Below are 19,053 nucleotides of genomic sequence, written 5' to 3' on the forward strand. Positions count from 1 at the left end.
TTAGCTTAATATAAAACGTTTGAACCCAGCCACTCCTGCTTGTAATACTTGCACCCTAGTGTTAGGTAAACCAGGTTATTAAGGCTTTTGCTTCTAAAAATAATTATGGTGTAGCATAATTTGTGAGCCCTGGTTACGAGTGACTTCTGTCTCATTCCTTTTCCCCTTAATTTACACATTTCCTTTATGGCTATAAAGGATATTATACCTGTGTCGCTGCTAATTATGATTAGAATCCATCGAAGTCCCTAACAAAATCAAGATAATGACAGTTGCATTACAATCACCCGCGGAGTCTTAAGATTGGGGCAGGTTATGCTAAATGCTGTTTGAAGAAGGGACGAGGATAATTCACAATTATTTCTCCTCCTACGCATTCTTCTGTTGGGCTTCCGTCATTTGTGTTCTGTCTGTTCGGATCCTAACCAATCTCTTTCTTAATTAAGATTTGTAAATTAGCACATACAGTTTCTATTCGTGCCTAGTTGATAGCTTCAGCAATAGTGAAGACATAACGCTCAATCACGATTAATACTCGGAAGGGAAGAGGGAAGTACCTGGTAGTTCAGTCCTACCCATCAACTGCCCAAGGTGGGAAAACCTCTGACATACCAGATGTTCCCAGAAGCCAATCTCTTTGAAGGAGAAGGGTGGTCCAGAACAGTGATGGTGAACCTTTTTGGCACTGATTGCTGAAAAGTTGTGAGGAAATGTCACGCACCAGCATCACATGCTCAGCGGAGCCGCACCCCGGAAAAGCCGAACTTCCAGGTTTTAGCATGGATGCGTACCTGACAATCAGCTGGCCAGCGTGCATGCACATACTGGTTTTTCAGCAGTGCCGCACGCAGGAAGGACAGTTGATCATCTTGCGCGCATGTGTGCCAGAAACCCAGAAGACAAACAGGCAAGGGTGCGCATGCCGGGCGACATGGCTTTGCGTGCCACTTTGGGCACGTGCGCCATAGGTTCACCATCACAGGTCTAGAACTATGAAATATAAACAAATAAACAAATAATAAAACCTCAGACAACATGGCTGTTGCTAGGGATCCTGGGAATTCGTTCGGCATCTGGCTGTCTTAAAACTTCCTCTGACGAGCATGACAAAATACTGAACAACTAGGATGTTTCTCTCATAGTTCTGCCACGTTTCTACATCTGTGTGATTCATAATGACTGCTGACTCTTTCTGCAGTCTGCCTCCCTTAGCAGTAGCAATAGCAGTTGGACTCATATTCCACTTCGCAGTGGTTTGCAGCCCCCTCTAAGCGGTTTGCAGAGTCCGCCTATTGCCCCCAACAATCTGGCTCCTCATTTTACCCACCTCGGAAGGATAGAAGGCTGAGTCGACCTTGAGCCAATCAGGATTGAACTGTCAATCGGCACAGTCAGCCTGCAATGCTACATTCTAACCATTGCGCCCTTTTCATCTCATGATGTTGCCACGTCTTTGAACAGGCCCTTCCCTTTTTCTCTCCCCCACCACATTTGCAAATTGTAATAACTTCGAATAAATATTACATGGAAAAGGATGAGCTGGTAGAGTTGCTAAAGGTTACGTCTAGCTCGTAGCGCGCTGTTGGCAATTCCGGTAGTTATAATCTCAGGACGTGTCTAGAATGTAGAATGATGTAAGAGGATTGTTTTCCTGGGGGTCTCTGTGCTCCGTATCGTTGTCTCTCTGATACTGCTCATAAGTTCTGATGCTCTGCTTCCCAAATTCCACACCAAACAAACACAGTTGGGATTTTCAGCCCTTTATCCCACTCCCCATTAATATAATTTGATTTAATTTATTTGACTGTTTCTTCTAGTCACTCGGAGATCAAGTTGAAAAGGTTTCCTCAAATCATTCTCCCTGTGTGAATGCACATTTTTTCCCCAAGCATGTGCATGTGTTTGTGTAGGGGGATTCTCTTATTTTTTTTCTTTCTTGTTCCCCTGTTTCCAGTCTTAATTTATCTCTGCATTGTGAGCAATTTACATATTCATGTTCAAAAGTACCGTTAATTACACGGTGTTTCCTCCCAGATGAATGAACACAGGAGTGGAGCTGTCACTCTTCCAGAGTTTTAGAAGGAGTTTACTGCTGAATCATGCCTGTAATTAAGATCAGAGTGGCTTTCCATTAAATACATACATTGTCTTTTTAATTACAACAATGCTTGAAATACTGAAATCAGCTTGATTAAGGCAGCTAATATAATAAACTATCTGATAACCTGGCGTTGCCTGGGTATTTATTTATCCTAATCCATACATCTCTCCTCAAAAATAATCCCGGAGCAAACATAATTTCTAATGTTGGATTTTCCCCCTTACCAGAGGGAGCCCCCTTGTGGAGTACTGCAAAACCATTACCATTGCAACTCCACTGTGCTGTACAGTAGAAGCCATTTTAAGGCACAAGAGGCTGCATCTTAACAGAACACCCCTCAAGGGGTTTTAGGAGGTGTGTTACCCCACATTATTTGTTTTCAGAGAGTAAGTTATCTGTGTACCAAGTTTGGTTGAAATTGCTGGAGGCGTTCCAGAGTTATGCCAAACATACACACACAGCCATTTTATACACACACACACACACACACACACACACACACACACACACACACACCTAGATTAGCAGTAGTAATTTTTAAATGTCTTGGTTTGCTGGGATATTGTAGCTAAAAGCTAACCCAAATATTTAAAAATATACCAGTATTTAAATAAAGGATGCCTCCACGATTAATAGCTGCATTCTGCTTACAGTAGTTGTAAAACTAATTCTTTTACGGGTTTAAAAGCTTTTGGCATAGATGTTTCCACCAGTTGTAAAATATTTTTGCACACAGTATGGCTTGTAATAGAGTGAATGATCACTATTAACTTTTAAATCTTCTTTGCCTGCTTCCAGGCATAGCTTTCTGGTTTTTTTTCCTTGTCACTCTGACAAAATGCAACTAGTGCATTTAGTAGCAGTCAAAATGTGTTGATTTATTACATTAAAAAACTACATTTTTTTGGTAAGAGTAATATAATTATCTTCGCCTCTCACCAATCCTAAAAGATAGGCTATGCTAAATGATGGCACAGAAGGCTGATAGATGCCAAGGAAAAACTAGGCATAATCAATCAATCAATCAATCAACCAATCAATAGGCCTAAAATTAGTTTTGAACCTAGGTCTTCCTTCTCTCTTTCAATTCTCATATAAGTTGTGTTCATGAGAATGACCTGCTTGCTCAAGGATAACAGGAGCCGTTGTGTTACTCAACCCAATTTGAGCTATAAATTAACCGCAATATGCTAAGCTAACATGTGATTATCTAGCTTGTCATCTGGTGTATTGTGTGCATTCAGCCACTATAGAGGTTCACACTGAAATAGTGTATGAAGGGGGCTCTTAAGTATTTGCTACTGCTGCTGTGTATGATTGATCGGAAGCCAGTATCTCCCCATCATCCCTACATACAGGAATTCTGGATACATAAAGAGATGGGGGAAGGATTGTTGGGGGCTCTGCAAAGGAGAGTTAATATGTGACCCCCAGCAATGTACTCTGAACACATGGACTTTTGCCAGTGGCTGGAGGGTATGTGTGATCCATATGGTGCTGTTAGCATCACTTCCAAGTGACTTTATTTAAGAAAATGCAAATTTCAAAACACATCTTGGTTCATGTAAGATAGGGGTAACAAACTGGATTTCTTCGAGGGCCAGATCAGCATTGTCGTTTTCCCAGGGGTGAGATTCAAAAATTTTAGCAACCAGTTCTCTGCCTGGTTGCTAGGTGGGCTTGGCCATGCTGGGTGTGGCCTACTCGGCCTCCTGCACCACAGCAGGGGTGGGGTGGGGGAATTTTTACCCTCCACAGGTTCCAGAGGCTTTCTTCAAGCCTCCGGGAGGGCGAATAGCCATAGCAATAGCAGTTAGACTTATATACCGCTTCATAGGGCTTTCAGCCCTCTCTAAGCGGTTTACAGAGTCAGCATATCGCCCCCACAGTCTGGGTCCTCATTTTACCCACCTCGGAAGGATGGAAGGCTGAGTCAACCTTGAGCTGGTGAGATTTGAACAGCTGAACTGCAGATAACAGTCAGCTGAAGTGGCCTGCAGTACTGCACCCTAACCACTGCACCACCTCAGCTCATATAAAACGGCCTCCCCTGGGTTCCGGAGGCCCTCTGGAGGCCATAAATGCGCCTCTTTCCAGAACTTCCGGGAGGCCTGTTTTTTGTCCTCCCAGAGCTTCTGTGTAGGCCCTGCACTTACCTGGCATCCAGAAAGGGGTGTGTGGAGATTCCTGGGAGGGGCGGGGTGGGGTGGGGGTGGGTCAGCCAGTCTTTACACCTACCGGTTCAGTGAACCAGAGGTAAAATTAGCATCCGGTTCACCCGAATCGACTGAATCCCACCCCTGAGTTCTCCTCTGCGCGCTAGCCGGGGTGTGTGGAGCAGAGGGGACAAATCTAGCAAAAAACATCATAAAATGGGGCAAAACTCACTTAACAAATTTCTCACTTAACAACATAAATTTGGGGCTCAATTGTGGTCTTAAGTTGCGGACTACCTGTAATGACCTACAAATAAGGTGTTTCTCTAGCTTGTTATACATCATGCTAAGCAATAGCTGTGTCATTTTGAGGGCCACACTTATCCTTAAGGGATCATGCATGCTCAAAACAGTGGCATGGCCAGGACAAAAACCAATTTTAACAATTGAAATGCAATTAACATTATGTTAAAATCAGTAAAGATAATTCAGCCCATATAGATTCAGTTATCTTTGCTTTAGTGACATTCAAAGTTAAAACTTGAGGGCAGATTCTGGAAAGGCACTGGGGGCATGGCATTTGAGTATGGGAGGCGTGGTCTGCAAAACTCAGTTGTGCACACCTGTGCTAAACAGGTTTATTTAAACACGATGTCAGGGTTCCAAATAGCACACAAAAGTAAATCAGAGTCCAAGGCAAAGTATTGCTCAAAGTTCCAATTTATTAAGACAGCCATGTTGGCACAACTGGGAAAACCTGAATCTGAAAGCTTCCAGGTTTTCCCCACCTAGTTGAAAGTTCAAGATCTTGCCCCCACATCCACAAGTCCATCACATGGTCCAATCTTCCACTGCCATGCTGGCAGTTCCACCCATCCAGTTCTGGTCAGATACAGAGGTGCAGAGACAAAGGATGACCTTGGCTTTCTAGAAGGAATTTTGTTTTGGCTATATAGCATCTAACTCCGTACAATCCCCCCTCCCATTTTCCCACAATATAAAAAGGCATAGTAGAATAATAATTAGTGTGGCAGGCCAGAGATCCAAGAGAAATATGGCTGAAGGCCTGACACATGGTTTATTGAATGATCCAGTGTTGATTAACTTTACTTTTTAAAAAAAAAATATTTTAATACAAACAATCCATCTTCCATTAAAAAATGTGTCATCAGGGTACAAATAGCTTGTGCAATAACAATTAAAATTTACAACTCATTTATCTACTCGTAACTTAATACTAATATACATAACATATCTGATACTATAACAATCCTCTTCTTAAATTATTTAATGCTATTAATATATTTTCTATATTTCACTAATCTACTTTCATTTCTGATTTTCATATTTGTTCTCTAACCATCGGTAGAATAGTTCCCATATGCTGTAAAATTCGGTTTCCTCCTTCTCTTTAATTGCAAGTGTTAACTTATTCATTTCTGCGCATTCAAATATTTTCCTAATTACATTCTCATCCATAGGAATCTCTTCACTTTTCCAGTATTGTGCAAATGCAATCTTATTACATGGATAATCAAATATACATTTTCTTTACTATAAGTTTCTGGTAAAATCCCCAGCTAAAATATTTCGGGTTTCAAATCATTATGTTGTTGTGTCATTTTTTCCAACCACGTATGTATTTTTGTCCAATACTTTTTGGCTTCTTCACATGTCCACTGAAGAATTGATTAACTTTGCTAATACATATTGAAATGGTACCGTGTTTCCTCCCTGAGCAGTGGGTTGGATCTCCAAGATCCATTCTAGCTCTGTTATTCTGTTATCTGAACCAGTTATTTAAAAAAAATCCACAGTGGCTGGGTTTACACAACACACAAAATCAAACCAAACAAATCAACTCATGTGTTAGCTATGTGGCACCAACAGCAATGTATTCCCATAGCAAGCCTTTAGTGACTACAGAGGGATCAGTTGACCAAGGGAACTGGCAGAAAGAGTGATGGAGTAAACAGAGAATGTCTTGAAATAGAAAACGGATCAATAACTAATTAGAAGATGACTTCATTCTCTGCTATAGCCAGAGAAATCCTGAATCATTGAGATTAAAAAGTTCAGTGCATGCTTGAAAAAAAGGTTAAATTACTTGCATAAAAATTCAGGTTCTAGAGCGGTGTTGGTGAACCTTTTTGGCACCGGGTGCTGAAATAGGAGCGCATGCGGGGAAGCTCCGGAAACCGGAAGAGCAGCTCCACGGTGTGTACACGATTGAGTGTCGGAAACCAGAAGAGTAGTTCCCTGGTGATCTGGCATGCATGCTCGTGCGAAGTCCAGCTGGCTGGCACGTATGCACGCATCAGAAACCAAAAGCTCAGCTTCCCAGCATGTGCATGCGTGCCAGGGAGCTGCTCTTCCAGTTTCCAGCACTCCCGCATGCACGAAGACCAGCTGGGACCCAGAAGAGCAATGGGAGATGGCTGGCGTGCCTGGAGAGATAACCCTGCGTGCCATTTCTGGCACGCATGCCATAGGTTCACCATCCCAGTTCTAGAATATGTGCAATTTATGCTTCTTTTTTTGATTTCTCAGTGAGTACATTTGGCTGAAATCCTAGAGAGCAAAATATCTAGTCTTTAAAAAGAAAAAAGAGAGCTTAGCTCTAGTTTCCTGTTTTCCATATTTAATTAGCTCTCTCTCTCTTCCTATTTTTAAGAAGCCGCCTACACTAGTCAAGATGGAAAAGAGCTAAGTCCTGCTAAACGGGAAAGACTCTGGCGTCAGGCCAGAAGAGCGCTTAAGCTGTTTTAATTTCGAGCGAGCCAATAGATCATTTACTCTCTCTCCTTAAAATTCAGGAGAACCAGCACTCTTTCATTTAGTCGCTTCTTTGATTCAGTTAACCTTCTTTTTCAGTCTTACAACATCAGCGTTTGTTATACATAAATAGGCAAAAAAGTTCTTATGGTACATCTGAAGCCTGCCAACTGTTATTTAATTTTTTAGACCCAAATCCCTTTTCACCCCTTTGGGTGGTCTACCAGAGACCTGGGAACTTGAGGGTTCCACGCAGTACAGGTACTCCTCCACTTATGACTTAATTAAGCCCAAAATTTCTGTTGTTAAGTAATGTCAGGTGTGCCTCCATCAATAACCAAGAAAGAAAACTCCCAACTCCATTGTTCATGGAATTAAAATACTTTTACTGGTTATGAAAAGATAGCAGCGAAAGTAAAGCAAGATCTGAGCCAGAAAGGTGCGAACAAGTACTATCAAATGATAACTCAGCCTCCTCCCTCCAATAACCCCACCCTAGTGTCCAATCTGCAACTCCTCCTGTACCATTTGTTCCCACCCCAAATACCATGCCCCCACCCTCCCCATTTCTATGGCAGCCGATAGCAAGTAAGTGAAGCAGAGGCTGACATCTAGGACTTTTGTTAAGTGAATTTTGCCCCATTTTATGATCTTTCTTGCATCCGTTGTTAAGTGAATGACTGAAGTTAATAAGTTAGTAACCAAGTTGTTAAATGAATGTGGCTTGGCCATTGACTTTGCTTGTCAGAAGGTCGCAATAGGTGACCACGTAATCTTGGGACAACAGCAACGGTCATAAATACGAACCAGATGCCAAACATCTGAATTTTGATCACGTGATCAAGGGGATTCTGGAAAGGTTGTAAGTGTGAAAAACGGTCCTCAGTCACTTTTTCCATTGCCGTTGTAACTTTGAATGGTCACTCAGTGAATTGTTGTAAATCGAGGACTACCTGTGGTGACCATTCAAACTTATACTGAATGGCACTGAAAGAAATGACATGATCATTTTTCACACTTATATTGCAGCATTCCTGTTGTGACATGATCAAAATTCGGATGATTGGCATCTCGCCTGTATTTATGATGATTGGAGTGTCCCAGGGTCATGTGATCAGCTTTTGCAACCTCAGACAAGCAAAGATCATGGTTCATTAACAATTATATGACTAACTTAACAACTGTAGGGATTTACTTAATAGCTCTAGCAAGAAAGATGGTGAAATGGGGAATAACTCACTTAATCACTGTCTTATTTAACAGCAGAAATGTTGGGCTTCATTATAGTTGTAAGTTGAGGACTTCCTGCATCTTAGCTGTTCCTAGCAACTGTTCTTCATATGTTTTAGTCTCCGATCCCCTAATCATACTGGTTGCTCTTCTCTGCACTTTTTCTAGAGTCTCAACATCTTTTTATAGCATGGTGACCAAAACTGGATGCAGTATTCTAGGTGCGATCTTACTAAGGCTTTATTGAGTGGTATTAGTACCTCATTTGATCTTGATTGTATCCCTCTGTTAATGCAATTTAGGATTGCATTGGCTTTTTTGGCTGCCGCTGCACACTACTGGCTCATATTTAAATGATTGTCCACTAAGACTCCAAGATCCCTCACAGTTACTGCTATTAAGCCTGTTTTCACCCAGTCTATCTGATGATAAGTGGGCTACCAGAACAAACCATACACGAATGAAATGTGTTTGTGTGTGCACAAGAAAAGTAAGATTCATTCACAAGGAAGTGTCACAAATCCTATCATTATCACATTCTGCAATGCGCTCTACATGGGGCAGCCCTTGAAGAGCATTCAGAGACTTCAACTTGTCCAGAGTTGCGTGAGCGATTGTGGGTGTACCTCGATACACCCATGTTACACCTATCCTCCGCGAGCTGCACTGGCTTCCAATCGGTCTCCAGATATGCTTCAAGGTGCTAGTTATTACTTATAAAGCCCTTCATGGTATTGGACCTGGGTACTTGAGAGACCGCCTGCTGCCAATTACCTCCCAAAGATCCATTAGATCGCACAGGGTCGACCTTCTCCGGGTTCCATCCACCAGCCAATGTCATCTGGCTACGACCCGGGGGAGGGCCTTCTCTGTGGCAGCTCCGGCCCCTTGGAACGAACTCCCTGTGGAGATTCGGACCCTCACTTCTCTCCTTGCTTTCCGAAAAGCCGTTAAAACCTGGCTGTGTCGGCAGGCCTTGGGTTGATGAGCTCCTTTCCCCTCTCGACAGGTGTGGTTGTTGGTTATTTTAAATGTCTGTTTTGTATTTGTATGTTCCCCTTTCCGTTTGAGTTGTTCGCCGCCCTGAGTCCCTTTAGGGAATAGGGCGGCATATAAATAAAATAAAACTTCAAACTTCAAACATTCATTTTATTAGAACCAAAAATATTTTAATTTCATTTAGGCATGCAAGATGAATGTAGCCTTCTTGATAAACTGTAATTAAGTTGATGGTACTTGAATCTCCTTTTCTTAAAGGAAGTTCTTTTGTTTGAGAAAATCAGTTTAAGTTGACAAAAAGTAAGAATTGGGGAGAAATTTGTTGCAGGCATGTTCTAATGTAAGCTTAATCAACCCTACTTAAGTATCAGTGAAAATTGGAATGCAGTTTAATGTGTACGCTTCAGATATTTCAATGTTGTTCCACAATTTAAAAATTGTACACATGCATTTGCATTTTTAGGATGAAATACAAGCATAAATATGTTATTAGGGATGAGAAAGAATCCTTTGGCTTCTTAAAACTGAAATTTATTATTAGCAGCTCAACTGTAATCCAAGATACTTTATGCTATAATAAAATTGTTAGTTTTTATGTTCCATAAGATTCTCACTAATCTGATGTTGGATGAAATACAACTTGAGTTCCCATAGAAATAGATAATCAAATCACTCTTCATTCTTTTCATATGCATTTTTCTACAAGTTTTTTCATTCTTCCAATGTAATTTGCAATTTATGTCTCCTTGTTCTTCAGTGTAAAGATTTCTCTTCATCCTGAAGGGTATGAGAAAGCATAGTTGGCAGGGGATTATGTTTGTATCACATTAGTTTACTCTTTAGCAAGACAAACGTTGTTTCTCTACAATTAGTCCTTGACTTACGACCAGTCACTTAGCGACCATTTGAAGTTATGACCGACTTACCTTGGGGCTACTTACATTCCACATTTGAAGTTCCAACTGTCGGCCCCAATCATTTGGACTAGACTAGGAAGGGACCAAGGTCCCTTCCAACCCTATTCTGATTCTGATTCATTGCTGCAGAAACTGTAATATGAATCTGGGAATGAGCGAATTTAGGAAAGAAATAGGGAGTGCTAACATGAGTTTTGGCAATATAATTTGGCAGAAAGCAAGGGAAAGGATGGCTTTGTAACAGATTTCCCCCTTTAAAAGGACAGTATGTTCTTGGCTAATCTGAGAAGGGTATTAGCAATAGCAATAGCAGTAGACTTATATACCGCTTCATAGGGCTTTCAGCCCTCTCTAAGCGGTTTACGGAGAGTCAGCATATTGCCCCCAACAATCCGGGTCCTCATTTTACCCACCTCGGAAGGATGGAAGGCTGAGTCAACCCTGAGCCGGTGAGATTTGAACCGCTGAACTGCTGATCTAGCAGTAGCCTGCAGTGCTGCATTTAACCACTGCGCCACCTCGGCTCTTAGGAGAAATAATGGTGCATTAAAGACGAGGAGATGAACGTGGCTTTACAGCCATGAACTGACATGGTTGTGGAATGTTGTGTTTCATTCCTGCCTGAAAAATAACTTGGCATCTATCTGCAGCAAATGCAGTCTTATGATCAAGCAAATACTCGGGCAACCTTACCACAGAGGCATAACAACCAGAGCTGACAAGAGAATCAGGCAAAGAGCCACAAGGGACAACCAGAGACAAGGGACATGTCAGATATTCTCTATTGCTGGAACTCAGAAACAATGTTGAGTCCATTGCAGAGAAACAGGATCTATAGTAGTTGTTGTTTCTTCTTCTTCTTCTTCTTCTTCTTCTTCTTCTTCTTCTTCTTCTTCTTCTTCTTCTTCTTCTTCTTCTTCTTCTTCTTCTTCTCCTCCTCCTCCTCCTCCTCCTCCTCCTCCTCCTCCTCCTCCTCCTCCTCCTCCTCCTCCTCCTCCTCCTCCTCCTCCTCCTCCTCCATCATCATCTCCTCCATCTCCTCCTCCTTCTTCCTGGCATATTTCCTCAAGTGAAGAGTCTAGTTTTTGACTCATTGAGCACCACTTTGTTCGGTCATGTGCATCTCCAGGGCACAGTCCAGTGATGGGTTCTGGATTCCGTTCCAACCGGTATGGTTGGAACGGCCCCGGCATCACCCACATGGATGTGTGTGTTGCATGCGCACACGCATGCAGCGTGCACATGCATCGTACTTGCCTACGACGCTTCCGCAAGCCTCTGCAACACTCCAGCTGCTCGGCGGAGCATCACTCAGGTGCTGTATGTGTGCGCGGAAGCGCCAAAAGCACAGATAAGGAGCGAGGGCAGGCGGGTGGGCCCTCCGGGGCACCGTACCAGAACGGTATCCAGTGCTCCGGGCAGGCTCCGGTACACCCATACTGGGGCATACTGCCTGCAACCCCCACAGGTGCAGTCCCATGCTTGCATATCTTTGTTGATGGTGTCTTGCCATCTCTGTTTTGCCAGCCATTGACTCCTAGTTGGTAGCCAGTCTTGGCAATGGTGGAAGATGCTGCTCTCGGAACAGGTCCATGCCAGTGGAGCTGGCCTTCTCTCATCTTCTCAAACAGGATATATAGTATATATAGATATATTGGGAACACATAAGAGGGCTCCTGTTTGTATTAAAGCTCAGACTTGCTGAGCACTTTGAGATTTCAGGCATGGGTCTGTTGTTCGTTGGTCAGTCATTGAGTTGTGTCCAACTCTTTGTGACCCCCATGGACCACAGCACCCCAGGCTTCCACCGTCTCCTGGAGTTTGCTCAAATTCATGTTCCTTGTGTTGATGACACTATCCAACCATCTGATCCTCTGCCATCCCCTTCTCCTTTTGCCTTCAATCTTTCCCGACATCAGGGTCTTTTCCAATGAGTCCTCTCTTCTCATTAATGAAATTAGTGGAGCTCTTTGAAATGTCCGTGTGGAGGTCTTTTCAGACAAACGTTGAAAAATATGCAAAACAAATTGTTCCAGGAGTGGAAAGTTTTAATCCCTAGTACAGGGGTCGACAACCTGCAGCTCTGGGGCCGCATGTGGCTCTTTCATCCCTCTGTTGCGGCTCCCTGTTGTCGGTCGGCTCCACAGTTGATCAGATTACAGTTAGGGTTACGGCTTTTGGTTAGGTCAGGTAGAGGAAAAAGGATGATGGGCTAGGAGGAGACTATGGTGGGTGAACCGGACTTCTGGTTGGCAGAGGAAAAAGGATGCCGTGCTAGGAGGAGACTATGGTAGTGGGGGGGGGGGGAGAATCAGACTTCTGGTTGGCAGAGGAAAAAGGATGCCGTGCTAGGAGAAGACTCTTATCGTGGGATGATTGGATTTCTGGTCGGCTCCAGAATTGAATGAAGGGCTTTCAGTTAAGACCTTTGTGGCTCTTTGAGTGTTTAAGGTTGCCGACCCCTGCCCTACAATCTGGTACTCCCCAAGGTATGGGACTGCAGCTCCTAGAAGTTGGGCCAACGTGGACATTGGCTCTGAATTCCGTTGAGTTGGTAGCCCACCACATCCAGTGGCCCCGAGCCTTCGAAAGTCTGTCCTAGCATTGAGGATTAAACTCATATACAAGTTGTCCTGTCAGCCTTTGCTTTGCTTACTTGCTATCGGCTGCCATAGAAACAGGGGTGGGGGGTGGGGGGATGGTATTTGGGATGGGAATAAATGGTGCTGGAAGTGATATGGCAAAGGGAGTTTTGTTCTCACCATCTTCTGCGCGTGCTGATGGCCGCATGCTGATGGCCAGTGTTTGGACCTGGTCAAGGCCAACTGTCCTGCGTACCAAGGTGATGATGCTGTCTGGAGATGTAACCCACATGACACCTTAGGGAGTTGCAGATTGGACACTGGGGTGGGGGTCGTTAGATTGAGGGGGTTGGGTAATCGTTTGATATGTATATGTTCCCGTCTTTCTGATTCAGATCCTGCTTTACTTTTGCTGTTATCTTTTCATAACCAGTAAAAGTACTTTTTAATTCCACAAACAATGGAGTTGGGAGTTTTCTTTCTTGGTTACTGAAGGACATGTCCTCAACTTGCAACCTGTTTAGTGACCTAAGTTACAATGGCACTGGGACTTATAACCGTTAATCACACTTATGACCGTTGCAGCATCCCCGTGGTCATGTGATCAAAGTCCACGACACTGGGCAAGTGATTCATATTTATGACGGTGGCCGTGCCCCAGAGTCATGTGACCACCTTTTGGAATCTGATAAGCAAAGTCTATGGGGAAGCCAGATTTACTGTGTTGGAAGGAAAATCCACCTGGTTCAGTTCAGAGAGAAAGACGCTGGAAACAACATGGAGGCTGATTGGAAAGAAAGTTTATGATGGAGCAGAAGAACCAACCAGATGTGATTCTGGGGCAGCTGACCAAATGGCTAGATGAGTGCCAAGATTCTTATACAGGTCCTGAAATGCTGCTTGGGGGGGGTGTTGTGGGTCAATGAAGGGGCTTACGTTCTGAAAGTGTGTGGGGCAATTCCTATTGTGGCTAATGGCTTTTGTCCCGTCCTGGATCTTGAGTGAGGGGCTGCTGTACTAATCCTACCGTTCTGCTTTTGTTAAAGTGTCAAACTTTGCAAGGGGTTTCAAAATATCCTGTCTTGAATGGATTCCTGCCTGCAGTGTTTGCTTTGCTTATGAATGGCGTAATCTAGAGAGTTGGCTTCCTTTTTCAATAAGCTCTTTTATCTCCTTAAATGCTGGCATCTGCTGTGGGCTATTAAGAAAGACTGGGGACTGCTTTCTGCCTCTAAAAACATGTTTTTACATTTCTCCTTTGGGGAAGTATAATAGTCTGCCTTTTTTTAATATTTCCCAAAATATTTCATTCTTGGAGGGGAGCGAGGCTTCCCACAGCATAATAACTGTGTTACTAACTTAACAGCTGCAGTGATTCACTTAATGACTGTGGCAAGAAAGGTTGTAAATTGGGGCAAAACTCACTTAAATGTATTTTAGCAGCAGAAATGTTGGGCTTAATTATGGTGGTAAATCGAGGATTACCTACATACTATTTATAGATATTTCTTGTTTGCCCACCAAGTTTCTGTCCCGCCTTTTCCTAAAAGATTTTTTCAGGTAAACTAGATGAAGGCATGGGAAGAACGTTTGCTGCAATGCAGAAGATCAGCCTTTAGCAGCATCTATATTTACAAAATTTCCCAGGGCCTCACGGACATTCTTAGAATATTAAAATGCTCGGTGACAGCAGCCCAGGGCTTTGTTTGGGAATGTCCCCAGATGCCCAGAACAAGGGAAAAGTAAGGTGAATGTGGTAGAAGGTGTTCTGCAAAGGAAAGAGGGAATGGCATGGAACATGATATTTGTGGTGCAAGTCACCTGTCACTCAAGGTTATTTCAAATGTCCAGGAAGTTAACATACAGAACCGTGATGGTGAACCTATGGCACGCCTAGCACAAGTTGCACGCAGAGCCATATTTGCCAGTATGGCAGCCCTCAGCCAGCTGATTTTCGGCCTTTTGGAGGGCTGGGGGAGGCCATTTTTGCCCTCCCCGGGCTTCGAGAAAGCCTCTGGAGCCTGGGGAGGGAGGAAAACAAGCCCAACCAGAAGTTGCATGCACACACCTACCCACCCACCTGTGCATATGCGCGACATCCCCCCCCCCTCGCATGGTGGTGGGAGTTTTCGCCCTCCCCAGGCTCCAGAGGCTTTCCTGAAGCCTGGGGAAGGCGAAAATGCCCCCCCCCAACCCTCTTCGCACTTCCCAGGCTTGGGAGCCCGTTTTCACTGGCCTCTGCCAGGCCACCACAGGTGCCCCCGGCCCAAGTGATGTTGAGCCTGCCATGCCACCTCTGGCCACAACCCCCCCCCCCAAGGTCAAACACAAGTCTCATGTGGCCCTCAATGAAATAGAGTTTGATACCCCTGCCTTATGGCTACATGAAGCTGGCAGTGGTGGGATTCAGCCAGTTCGCACCTATCTGGGAGAACCGGTTGTTAACTTTCTAAGTAGTCCGAAGAACCGGTTGTTGGAAGAAATCTCCTTTTGTTTTTTCCCACTTTACAGGGCTAATCCTGTAAGGAAGGCAGGAAGGCAACATTCTGGTGTTGTTTCTAGCCTCATCTTTCTTGCCCTGCTTACAGAAACTGCCTCTCCGATTAACCCTTATTACATTGTAACAGCTCAGGCATAGCGCCCATTGATGTGAGTGACATTGAGTTGGCCACGCCCACCCAGTCACATGGCCACTGAGCCACACCTATCCAGCTGGTCATTAGGGCAGAGAACCGGTTGTTAAATTATTTGAATCCCACCACTGAAACTCAGTCCTTCCCCACCCCCCAAACAAACCTTGGAGATGGAGCTGTTTTTTTAATGCTACAAATCTGTTGATAAAAATGGGATGAGTCCAGGTTTCTTTCCCCCATGATTGTTATAGACAATATAAAATCGGTGAGGATAAGCAGAAAGACCATAAATGAAGTAATCAGCAAAAACTGCTTTTTTTGTTTCTGCTCAAGATGTTGATTCCACAGTTGTTGCCAAGCAATTCCTGGGGTTTTTCTCCCTTTTGCATATTTCTGTCCTCATTAATTACATTTGCTTTTTTTTGCGGGGGTGAATCTCTCTTATTTGGCAAATACATTGTAGGGAACAGCCTTTCCCACCCTGGTATATTCTGATGCCAAGCTAGCTGGGTGGTTTTGAGAATTGACACTTATATAAACATGTCAGATTAGGAAGATCAATAGTAAAAGTCCTTTTTGGAACCTTCTGGTTCCAAAAAAAAATCATCTTTTGGATATATTCATGGATGATAAATCGATCATTGGCTTCTATGTATAATAAGAGCCACCAGGGTCATTGGCAGTGTATTTTTGCTCATAGCAGCTGGAAACAAACCAGTGGTGAAGTTCTCCAGCCTGACTTGCCAATTATAAAAGAATCTTCTTAAAGACAGTGCTAGATTAGATAATGAAGTGTAACGGAGAAATTGGGTTGAAACTGTCTGTTAAAGTACGATGGAACATTGTGTGTTTTACGTAGAGATTCCTATTCGCTTGCTGCTCCTGTTTTTATGGAGATTCCAGCATGAACATCCAGAAAGGCAGATGCACACATGACCATAAGCCACAGTTAAGTCCTTTGTGTCACTCACATTACTTTGGATTCTTATATCTCATCGCCTTCAGAGAGCTTAACCAGCGGCTGTAGCAGTGGTGGGTTCCGAGCGGTACGGCCCGGTACGGGTGTATCGGTGGTAGCTGGGAGCGGAAGGGTGGCTCATTTGGCCCACCTAGCCACCCGCATTCCTTACCGCTTTTTGATGCAAACGGGCTAATTGCACACACGCGCACAGCATACAGTACCTGTGTGACCTCCACCGAGCAGCTGAGTGTTGCTGGGTGGTGGCGTGCGCAGCGCATGTGCCCGAAAGGACACCCGGCCCCGTCGCAGCGTACCGGTTGCGACAGGATCTGGAACCCACCACTGGGCTGTAGGTCATGGAAAGCGTGGGGCAAAACATCTGGAACGCAGATTCTCAACGTCAACTTGATGATGTGTGGACTTTGACTCCCACAATCCCCATGCTGGCTAGGGAATCTCGAGAGTTGAAGCCCATGCATCTTCAAGTTGCCAAGATTGAGAAACACTGATCTGGAGAGCTGACAAAACTTGTTTCTGTGGGATTGATGGGAGGTGGAATGACTCCAGGCATGCTAACCCTCTCCTCCCAATTCTGGAAGAGGAAATATTGGAACCATGTGAAGCTAATGGAAGCTTGGACTCCTTTTGGATGGATGTTTGGCCCCAAGCTACTTCTCTTCAGCTGCCAGAGATCTTCTTCTAAACAGGCTTGAGACCTTCTGCCACGTTGACACAGAAAAGGCATGACAAATGTTATGTAAGCCTGAAGAGAACTCTAGTGTAGCTTAACGAGAGAATGAAGAAAAATGTCAAAACGACTCCATCACCACTTTGAACACAGAGCCTTCAAGCCTCTTCAGAATATTAAACGTCTCCAGATCTCTCCCCCATTCTCTCAAATGGCCCACCCAGAACTTACTTAGTACATCATGAAAATGAAAACCAGTTCAATAAGGGCCAGTACAGGTAGTCCTCAAGTTATAACTGCAACTGAGCCCAAAATTTCTATAGCTAAGTGAGGCAGCTAAGTGAGTTTTGCCTCATCTTACGACCTTTCTTGCCGCTGCAAGATTCACTGCAGTTGTTAAGTTAGTAACACGGTTGAAAGTGTTGTGACCCACCAGTGGCCACAACAGAGCTGACAGCAGATTCGGACAGTGAGGAGATTGGGGAGGAACCTGGGCCAGTTCTGGAGTCTGGGGAAGGCTCTGATGAGGGCTCTGTGTCGGAGGCAGAGAGGGGGCCAGAACTGTCTGACAGTTATCCGCTGCCTTCAGAGTCAGACATCAGTGAGGCAACTGGAGCCTGTTCCCAGTATGCGCATGCACAGAGCTGCCAGATGAAGGGAACAGCTAAAGAACAGGGGTCGACTTGGGAATAAGGCCACAGCTGGATGATGAATGGCCCCTCCCAGAGACCCCAAAAGAGGAGTGAAAGGGGAGTGGAGTTTGCAGGAGACAATTAGTTCATTTAATTGGTTCGTGACTCTCGGAGACTCCTTGCCAAGTTTTGCAGATATCAGCCTGGGTTCCACCACAAAACCGCGTTCGACTAAAGGGCGCTCGACGAAACCGCGTAGCTGACGTCATCACAGCACGACAACAGCGCGGAGAAAAAAGCATGCTGTAAACGCTAAACCTAAAATTAACCCCTAAACCTAAATCTAACGCCCCTAAACCTAATCCTAAACCTAACCCTTAACCTAACCCTAAACCTAACCCTAAACCTAACGCTAAACCTAAACCTAAACCTAATCCTAACCCTTAACCTAACCCTAAACCTAACCCTAACCCTAACCCTAACCCTAACCCTTAACCTAACCCTAAACCTAACCCTTACCTTAACTTGAATCGGCTTGCTTTCAAAGCGCTATTTAAAGCGCCCTTCTTTCTCCGCGCTGGCTGTTGTCTCCCTGCTGATGACGTCAGCGACGCGGTTTAATCGGGCACGCTTTAGTCGAGCGCGGTTTTGTCATGCCATGATCAGCCTGGCAGTTCTCCAAGCCAGATAAGCTCTGTGACTGTAAATCCTCCCTTGAAAGACTTGCTGGATGTGAATGAGCAGAATTCACAGCAAATTAATAAAAGGGTTTTTTCCCGGGACAAGGAGTTTGCTTCATGCTCTTGGGAAACCAAGGTCAGAACAGAAAGTGAATCTGATTTCCCCATTGACTTTGAGTGTTGGAAGGTCACAAAAGGTGATCACATGACCCCGAGACCTTGCAAAGAAGTTCTCCATAGCACCTAAAGGCAGGACAAGAAACAATGGATAGAATCTCATCAAGGAGAGAAGCAACCTAGAACTAACGAGACATTTCCTGACAGTGAGAACACTTAAACCAATAGAATGACTTGCCTCTAGAATTTGTGAATGCTCCAACTGGAAATTTTTAAGAAGAGATTGGGCAACCATTTACATGAGATGGCATAGGGTTTCCTGCCTGAGCAGGGGGCTGGACTGGAAGACCTTCAAGGTCCCTTCCACCTCTGTTATTCTGATCATAAGTGTGAAAAGTGCTTATAAGTTACTTTTCTCAGTCCGTTGTAACTTTTGAATGATCACTAAATGAACTGTTGTAAACCGAGGACTATTTGTACAAAATCTTAGATTTTGCTTTGGAAATATTCCCAGAGAACAGCATTGGGGTACATGTGTGCTTCTGCTTCGGGTGGATATGTCAATGCCATTCAGGAAAATTG

The 19,053-nt window shown here is 44.2% G+C and overlaps 1 protein-coding gene across 1 annotated transcript in view; it reads left to right on the forward strand.

Moving 5' to 3' along the window:
• MYBBP1A (MYB binding protein 1a) overlaps positions 1-19,053 on the forward strand; it is a 91,497-nt gene that overhangs the window by 53,881 nt on the left and 18,563 nt on the right. The window lies entirely within an intron of this gene.

The sequence above is a fragment of the Thamnophis sirtalis genome, unplaced genomic scaffold (genome assembly GCF_051295495.1).
Source record: "Thamnophis sirtalis isolate CommonGarterSnake01/CBP01778 unplaced genomic scaffold, rThaSir2_p1.2 scaffold_6, whole genome shotgun sequence".
Classification (NCBI taxonomy): domain Eukaryota; kingdom Metazoa; phylum Chordata; class Lepidosauria; order Squamata; family Natricidae; genus Thamnophis; species Thamnophis sirtalis.